This window comes from Colias croceus, chromosome 7 (assembly GCF_905220415.1).
Source record: "Colias croceus chromosome 7, ilColCroc2.1".
NCBI lineage: Eukaryota > Metazoa > Arthropoda > Insecta > Lepidoptera > Pieridae > Colias > Colias croceus.
Window position 1 is genome coordinate 8,326,380 of NC_059543.1, and position 9,878 is coordinate 8,336,257.

The 9,878-nt window shown below is 30.3% G+C and overlaps 1 protein-coding gene across 2 annotated transcripts in view; it reads right to left on the reverse strand.

Annotated features, from left to right (window-relative positions):
• LOC123693388 (disks large homolog 1-like) overlaps positions 1 to 9,674 on the reverse strand; it is a 33,171-nt gene extending 23,497 nt beyond the window's left edge. Inside the window, exon 1 of one of the 2 annotated variants that reach the window (XM_045638463.1) lies at positions 9,584 to 9,674. The gene's annotated coding sequence lies outside the window, so the exon portion shown is untranslated. Of the gene's footprint in view, positions 1 to 9,463 lie in introns of both variants that reach the window. The other variant, XM_045638462.1, reaches the window with a different exon arrangement.
• Between the last annotated feature and the right edge of the window lie 204 nt (positions 9,675 to 9,878).

The following is a 9,878-nucleotide window of genomic DNA, read 5'->3' on the forward strand; positions in this document are numbered from 1 at the left end:
AAAGTTCTGAAGCATCTAAAGAATGAGTCAAAATGGAAGAAAAACAGGAAAAATGACACAGTTTACTTGGAAATGAGCGTTGCGGTACAGATATGAAAATAGCTTGTCGTTTTTACATACTCGTAATATTCATATTCCACCCTGGAAAGTTATTGTGGAATTTCTTTCTTGACTTGTAACATAATAGCCGGGTTGGTTTACTTAAAGATTTGGTTTTAAAAAATAAATAATGAGGTCGTCTTATAATGTTGGTGTTAAATTACTAACAAGGTTAAGATGGTATGGTTTTTATTACGTTTCCACTGCCAAATTGTAAAAAAAATGGATCACTTTTAATTGAGTGCAACTAGCGGTTGAGATGAAACAGACATAGGTAACTTGAAGACTACAAAGCGCTTATTTCAGAGATTATCAACATTTTATTTCAGGAAATAATTTAAATCATAATAATATGTAGGTACTATTCGTAAATATACTTGCTTGCGTAGAGGTAACTCTATATTATGTTATTTCATGTTATAGTTATTTATCTGCGTGCTATATAATATATAAATCGGTTAAGAAGTTGCTCCTCCAAATATCTTCTGATTTATAATTACAGATAGAATTGCTAGGTTATTGAATATTGTGTAAGTATTTATATTTAATGTTTTGGCAAATTCTGATTATAAAAGATCACTTATAAAATATTACCTGCTTCGAATGTCGTTAAAGTATGTACTTCCGTGAACCGTCTAACTTTTAATCTACGAGTTTAGATTGAAAAATTCGAAAAAGTATAAAAAATTTAGGAATTCAATAAAACTTTCGATAGAAGTCGTGAAGAGAGAAAGGTGCATTTTTATGTTTAGGCATAGAATATAATATAATAGTCCTACTTTTAGATAGATTATATTTCTCCTATAGTCATAATATATAATATTTGTGCTTGAATTAATTAAAAAATATTATGATATTATGATTCATATGACTGTGACTACCTATAATTCGAAATGAGAGCTTTAAAATAAGTACATTGACAGCATTTTAATTATTTGCACTAAGCTCTAAAATATATAATATGCAGTATGCACATTGCACATAACAATGATTTTGTTCATTTATAATACAAAACTGTGATCTAAGAGCCGTATGCTTAAGTATGCGTGCATAAATAAATTAAATTCACACACAGTTTAGACGATGTACCTACAGCTGTCATAATCTGATGAACAGCCTCCAAAATTGACTAGTCGTATTCAATTAGGATTTATTCCACTTAAGTAGTCGACCATGCTACATATGACGTGGGTGACTCGATAAAATGATAAATGGAGGCCATAAATTGCAGCCCCGCGATATAAATGGCAGTTCTTTCACTGAAGGACTCATGAAAAATATCAATTTGTTACAAATGATCGACGAAATTCTCCTTGGATAACGAATTATAACCCGAAAATATTGCGACGTGACTGTCCGTATTTTGCCCATAGTATATTTCAAACTGAGGTATTTTTAATACCGCGAATCGTACAAATTGAAACGGGACATTAATAATCGTTGCGTAAGGAAGAATCTTTTAGCAGAAAATCTCTTTCGCCTGCCTACTTACAATATTCATTTCCTGTCTGTTTATCTCCACATTTTTCGGATTAAATCACTTAAATCCATACTTTTTCTTCTTATGCTTATCTTTAATTTTGTTTTTGAAGTTTTGCTGAAAATATTCATTTACCTAGTAAACATTATTAGAATGCTAACAAATCGATAACGTTTTTTGCTTAGTTTTCAGTTCCAAACAATTTTTAACGCAACCGGTAAAATCTCTGCGGTAAATTCCTCTCTTTCGTATGGTAGACTGGTGCACACATAACAGTTAGACCAAACAATAACTTCAAAGTTCAAATCCAGCTCCTAAAATACTTGTGCAATTTTCAACGGTTTTTTCTCTTTTATTTCATTGGTTGGCAGGATCGATTTTAAATGATTTTCCGTTTTCTATATAAAAAGTATTTTTAATGTTTTTCTATACATTAATTAACGAGGAAAAGGTACCATAGCTTCGGTTATATAATTTTATTAAACATAAGCTTATTTTCATAATATGAACAATGTGTGAACCATTTGAAACAATTAGATACAAAGACCAGAATATATGATTGCTCGAGAAATTACTTTGTACGCAGTTATATTGTTTTAACTTGTTTAACATCGTCAAACGTTTCATGTTCATTGCTTCATTCTTAATGGATTGTTAGCAGAATAAACTAGAATAATCATTTTGTGATATTTTATGTTCTGTTCTGTTTTTGACGTGAATTAGCTAAGTGAATTAGTCTCCTTTTCTTACAATTAAAATAGGTTGTCATTTCGAAAAAGTACATCACCTTACATGGTCAGAACCAGACCAAATTTACCGTGGGAAACTGGACCACGTGAAGAACGGACTAGCTTTCATATATAAAAAAAAATCGTTAAAATCGGTTTACCCAGTCGAAAGTTATGAGGTTTACCCCTAAAAATGCAGTCAAACTGAGAACCTTTTTTGACGTTGTTTTAAAATAAACAACAACCAAGTGTGAGATGAAGGCGAATATAATATATTTTAAAAAAAACAAGACTCTCTTGTCTTGCGAACACGTCTTGAATAAACAGCTATCGAATTGCAGTGGCAATTGCAGCTTGAATAATAAGCTTTGTATTCAATGTTACGGTTCAAATGATTCAGATGGTCAAACAGACAGACAGCATGTTTAAAATGTATGGGTTTCGTATTTCTATTAAAACAATGTCCAGAATTAACTTTATATTTCTATCTTTTTTTATAAATAAAATATAAAGAAGGAAATAAACATCTACTATGGGAAGTACATTTTATAATAATTATGAACACGTGTAACATATTTAATCGACCGTACAATAATTGCTATTTTACCTTTAAGGTAAATATTAGATATCAAATTTGTTTTTAAGTATAATTGCTTTGTTTTCCTCTAATATGTATTAATTTAAAACAATATACATTACCTATTTGGAAATATGTTATTGTTTAATCTTTTTTAGTTCTTTGCGAAAGGACCAAGACCTTTTATCTTCATATTCAGAGTCATGAAAACTTCAGCTATAGTACCTCTAGTAACATTTGTAAGCAACTGCTTCTATTATTAAACCGTTATTTATATTGTTTAAATAAATCAATTGATTTGTACCTACTAGCTTCTGCTTTCCATAACTAACTCCTTTTTTAATCATTTGAGTGGTGAATTTCTTAAAATATTACTAAAAAGGTTATAATGTGAAAAATCACTATACCTTTTATCCAATCAGACACAAAATGAGATGTCCCTATATTTAGATAAACATACTATAATGAAAATACGTATTCTGAAATCATACACTGCTTTAAATCGACCGCAACTTGATAGTCAAAACCACAAACTCTATTACTGAAACGTATCACAGTTGGCCTTGTCTGTTTTGGAAACATTGAGTGATGGATTACGACCCAAAGGTAGTAAAAAGTGTTTTTTATTGTGTTTGATTTTACGCGAGAAATGCTAAAATTTTGTTTGTAAAATAAGTATGGACAGGAGTTTTCGTTACTAGGTACGGTTTATGTGAATAAATTTGAATATTTTTTTAATTATTTACTTTTACAACAAATGCACATACGGAAATGCATTGACTAAGAAGGAAGTATGGGAACATTAGTTTAAGATTACTATGCCTGGTTCCTATATTCAACGGATCGTCATAGTATCAAAGCTACTATCCGTTTTTCTAGAACTAACTACGAGTCGTTATTACCGTTCCACAATTTTATTTCTTGACGTGCTATCGACGGACATCCGTTGGTCATAAAAATACCGAGCCCTCTTCACTCACAGATGTGCGTTTCGTTATAAGCCAAATTGAAATTAAAATAACACAAAATTCAGGACAAAATAAGTTAAATATACAGCCGAATTATAAACTTTAAGAATAAAGTTTCTTATTAATAAAGAACTAATACTAAAGAACTATATATTTGTAGACATCTGCGTGATAATTTTCCTTCTAAACAACCTAATGCGTTACACAGAAAGCAAAAACGGAACGTTTTTCTCGCGCACGCGTGCATTGCTTGTCAGTTGTCAAATTATTGTCATTCATTGTTGATTGATGATTCATTTTCAAGTTTTATAATTAAAGAATAACAATACAACGACCACTGTTTATATATTTATTAAAAATGGATATTACGCCGGTAAGTACGCCTTTATATTTCTTCTTTAAAATCGTCTGCCGCTTACTTTTTGCTTCGGACACTTTTAAAGTCAAACATATATTTCTGTTACAGAAATCGAAGAAGGCTATGAGTAAAGACGAGATTGCTCAATTATTATAACCAGTAAGGAGACTAATGCTTCTACGAATAAATTAAAGGATGAATGTTGGACTTCGTTGACCAACACATTTAATGCAAAAATTGGTCAAATACCTACCAGGAAAACTTTTTATTTTCAGCCAAAAAATTCAAACATAATAAGGATGATGGACAAATATTATGAAGAAATAATTGAAATACTGAACACACAATAATTGAAATACTGAACACACAATAACTAATTAATTTTTGTATATTATTAAGCAATATATCTAGACATACGGTAGAAAAAGAATTTGTTAGGTAGTGCTAAATGTAAATCTTATGTAAAAAATGTATTTAGTTCAGAGAGCCTATTACAGCGTTAAGGAATATAATATAGAAGATGATAATCGATGGAGGGTTGTCGTGTAAGAATCACAGGACAGTTCTTTGGCATATATTATGTAGTTACATATTACTATGTAAAATTAAACTGTAATAAAGAAATAAAACTTTTATTCCATTTTATTATGTACTTTTATTTATTTTTTATTATTTACAATACAATGTTTAAAAAATTGATTTCTACATTGCAAACATAGACATACATATAAATATACTAGTGGTCCGCCCCGGCTTCGCCCTTGAAATACTGAACACACAATAACTAATTAATTTTTGTATATTATTAAGCAATATATCTAGACACACGGTAGAAAAAGAATTTGTTAGTGCTAAATGTAAATCTTATGTAAAAAATGTATTTAGTTCAGAGAGCCTATTACAGCGTTAAGGAATATAATATAGAAGATGATAATCGATGGAGGGTTGTCGCGTAAGAATCACAGGACAGTTCTTTGGCATATATTATGTAGTTACATATAACTATGTAAAATTAAACATAGTTATAAAGAAATAAAACTTTTATTCCATTTTATTATGTACTTTTATTTATTTTTTATTATTTACAATACAATGTTTAAAAAATTGATTTCTACATTGCAAACATAGACACATATATACTAGTGGTCCGCCCCGGCTTCGCCCTTGGTACATGTTTATGTTTTCTTTCCATAATAACCATCCTCGTACTTCAAGGAACATTATAAAAAAATAATTATCGAAATCGGTCCACCCGTTCACGCGTGATGCCGTGACCAAGGGAAATAGGTCTGCCACTGATATCGATATTGTGCCTAAAGCATAGAACCTCAGCGTCAACAGTAATTGATGTTATGGAGATACCCCATGATTCCTGAAATGACAACATAAATTAGGTATGTAATAAGGTTAGACGTGTTTGGTATAATATTAATGCCTCCATTAAACTAACCTGGCTCCTTTTATTCGTACGTCTGGATAAATTTCAAGAAGTAATTGTTCAACAGATTCTTTATCAAGTCGAAATCTCAATTGAAATTCGTGAGAATCCAGGGTCGCAAAAAAATCCACTCCTTCTCTATAATATATTATACTCTTTCACGCCCACTATCTTCTTCCGAAATTCGATATAATATTAAACACTTCTCTATCACTATCTGAACTCCACATTTCGATATTGAAGCGGAAACAATGAAATAGTAAGAATTTAACCGCCCGAAATCGACGGGTAAACAAAATGCTATACGAATAGTAACTTTGACAGCATAATGACATTAAAAATATTTATAGGAACGCGATAAACTGTCTTCTCCATACAATATGCTTACCGTTCGTTAATAGTAACCCTCCCATCCGTCAGTAGGAAGCCGTCGGTAAGTTGCTTGACGAGACGTTTTTTATAGGAACGATTTTCGCTTACGCTTGGTTAAATTATACTACTATTCGTAACTAAAACGGATCGTTTTTCAAATATAGGAACCGGGCATTAGAGAATTTTGGGCTGTCAAAAACATTTCTGCATTTTATTTTCTGCATGCTATTATTATTAAACTTATTAAACTATATTTATTTATAAGCGTAAGTGGTCTTTTCTTCAAAAATTTTTGAAAAACAAAAAATAACAAATTCAGATTTATACATTTTGACCCGTAAAAGATTCTCGCATGTATATTTTATAATTTAACTCTTTCATTTCAGAAACAAAATACTATTAGCCTAGTTAGTTAGGGAGGGATTCGTTATACAAACCCCAACATTGTTAATTTCAAAATTGAATCAAACGGAGTTCGTCGTCAAAAAAAGAACGATGTCAATCAGTTGAAACTGCGTGGCTGTTAATTTACATACGTAAAAATGGGTTATGAATTGAAAATCTCTGTTGTTTTTAGGTCCTGTCTGTTAAAAAAGGAACATGTTGATTTAATTAAAGATGAATATATTAGCAGTCATAGGATAAAGACGTCTATTATGCGAACATACTAATAGCACCCTAAAGGTTCTCAATACATTTAATTTTAACGAATACATTATATTTTAACTAGTTTGGCCCACGGATTTATTCATGTAGCGTATCTTACTGACTATTTTATTATTAAGAAAGAAATTAAAAAAGTAGAGCCAATACCAAAATTGAAACTAAAATTTTCAATTATTATTCACGCTCAAATCATCTATTTGTCGTGAAAAGAACATTCTTTATTATTTTAAGTTGTGATATAAGTATTCATTGTAGAATTAAAGTATTGTTCAACGTTCGTAAAACATAATCGCTTTTGAGCGGTTCTATTCAAAATTAATAAACCATGTGCAAAGTTTTAAATTTCCATATTAAGTAGAAGCAAAGTATGCAAATACGATAAACTTTTAAGTTTAAACAAGTAATGTGGAACACTTTTTTTCTTTGTATTATTTATGACTAAAAAAAGGTCAGAAAAATACTGTTATCTTTCGTTATGTAAATTACAATTCTGCTCTACGTATAAAAAACAACATTAAATTTTAATCTGCAAACTATCGCTTAAATATAATTTAGTTATTCTATCATAAATATCCTACATAATTATATCATAATTGAAGATAAATCTTTCGAAATGGAATAAAGAAATGGTATTATTTTCTCTGCAACTGTAAGACCACGATTTTAAGATAGAGCTTTCGTTGCCAAACAAATAATATTGTAGAAAGTAGGTATCCTAGGATACCCCATATTATACAATGGATTATTTATTTATTTTATTTTATTTTATTTTTTATTGCACATACAAAAGGATTATATTATTATATATATTAGGTATATATTCGATATTCCCTTCCCAATTGGATTTTTTTTTAATCAATAGTGAATAGGATCCCGTAAAAATCTCATGTACCCGGAGGCGGTATCAACATGTAGGCGTCAACAAGTATTCAATAAAGAGTGATGCAATATTTCGGTGCAATATCGGCAGACATAAATACATTGTGAATGACGTCATAAGTGCAAGGCCACAGCGAATAACTAGACAGCCGCTCAAAGTGTAAGCTTTGTGACCTTTTGCAAAACGAGACTAACTATTTCGGTTCCTAACTCTCATGTGATATTGTTATATAGTTTGATGTAGCTTCATATTATCTATACTCACATTATAAATCTGTTTGTTTGTTATGTAATGTTATGTAAATGCCAGGATATTCCAAAGAAAATGTAGTATCAGTATTTACTATTGAATATATCCTGACAATATAAGAATTTGTTGTTATGTTTGATTGAATGCGCTAATATCAGAAACTACGAATCCGATTTGAAAAATAATTCATTGTTGGATAGTCCATTTATCGAGGAAAGCTTTAAGCTATATATCATCACGATAAGACCAATAGGATCGGAATGTGGGTAAAATTGCGGGGCACAACTACTAAGTTACTATTTTATAGTTTGGAAAACTTTATACCGCATAAGATTTTTTGCGATTGGTATAATTTTTAATCAAGATAAAATCCTTTGCAGTTAGATGAAACTAAAGTTTACGAAATTTAATCAAGATCGGTTAATTACTTTCGAAGTTTAGTGCGGTCGAGATACAAGACTGGTACACAATATTTATAGTAGCTGTGCCACACGGTTTCACCTGCGGACGAACCCACGGGCAACATCAAGTATTCCTATAGAGTATAGATCATATTGTGTTATTCTGATGTATATTGTATAACCTATAATATTACAGTAAAGCTTTATCAAAATCCGTTCAATAGTTTTCGTGTACCGGTAACAAACATCCATCCATACTCATACATTTTGTATAGGTATTGTAACACTGATTGAAAAAGATACAATGCAATTACCTTACGGTATAAACTATTTTTATTTTTAGTGAAGAAACGTTGTAAAATAAACCTCTTAATTTTTATTTTCAAAATTACGCCCTATGCAAATTTTGATATTGAATTTTATTATTGTTGCCTGATTATTCAATGGTCAATATAATATTATGTGTACTTTAAGGATAATATTTTTATTAATCATCATCATCATCATTATCAGCCAAATTAGTTACAACAGCACGGAAACAAGAGAATAAGTGTATAGTCCTTTAAGAAATTGGTAAATTATTATGTTTAGTATTATTATGTTAATATTATAGTATATTATTTATAATTCCTGAATTACCTATATTAATTGATACGTAAATATTTATTTTTCATAGTTTGAAGATGAACAGAAACTAGATCATTAATATTAGTATAATACAGAAAACTTTAAAAGTATGACAAGAGTATGTTCAGTATCTTAGTTAATTTTATAAACAAAAATCATTAATTATCTTTCTCAATCTAATACAAACAAAATTAGACCGCATTTGATGCAAAGAAGATTCGAAAAGCTTGAAAATATAACGAGCTTTCATATTTGAAAAGCAAACCTTAATTAATCTACGTTTTATTAATCAAATAACTCGAACGTGTGTTAAAATGTATGTGTGTCTGTCATTAATAATGGCGGAGGTGAAATAACTTCCTGCTTCATTCAATGAAACAAATTCAACAAAAACCGAGATAATTAATTCTCTGCCATCTCGTTATACGAAGGACTTGTTTATTTCGTCAAGTAGAACATATGAAATATGCATGAGAATCTCATGTGTGTCTGTAACTTCTAAAAAATATACTTAGTATCAAAAAGCTTATATTTTTTGCAATTTTTAAAGAAGTTTAAAATTGAAACGCTGCTAATTTCATTATCAACCAAATATTTATCTTTAAAAATTAAATCAGTACGTTGTTAAAAATGTCAAATTTCAGTTTCAACCTCAACGCTTAAAATACGGTCACTTTACAAATTGGTTCGATAAAACACATCGGTAGCTAGTTAGACGCACAAAAAGTTCACTCGCTCACTTAAGGTGCCGTAACGCCTGCACAGTTAATGTCCCGATCGCGTAAAACAGCATTATTTTGGCACAACGGCGTGCCTTCTCTACGGTATCTTCCTCGGCACTGAGTTCTCTGTACAGTCGAGTGCTTCACGCATGCGGCCTGCTTTCCCTTCAAGCTTACCGAGATGGCTATGATAATTGAACTAAACAGGATTTACGGAAACTTTTCGCGAACTGTTGTCTACAAGCTTGATTCCTTTGTGTTTGTAATTATAACTTTTAATTACACAAATCAAAGATCAGTTGTATATTGATCA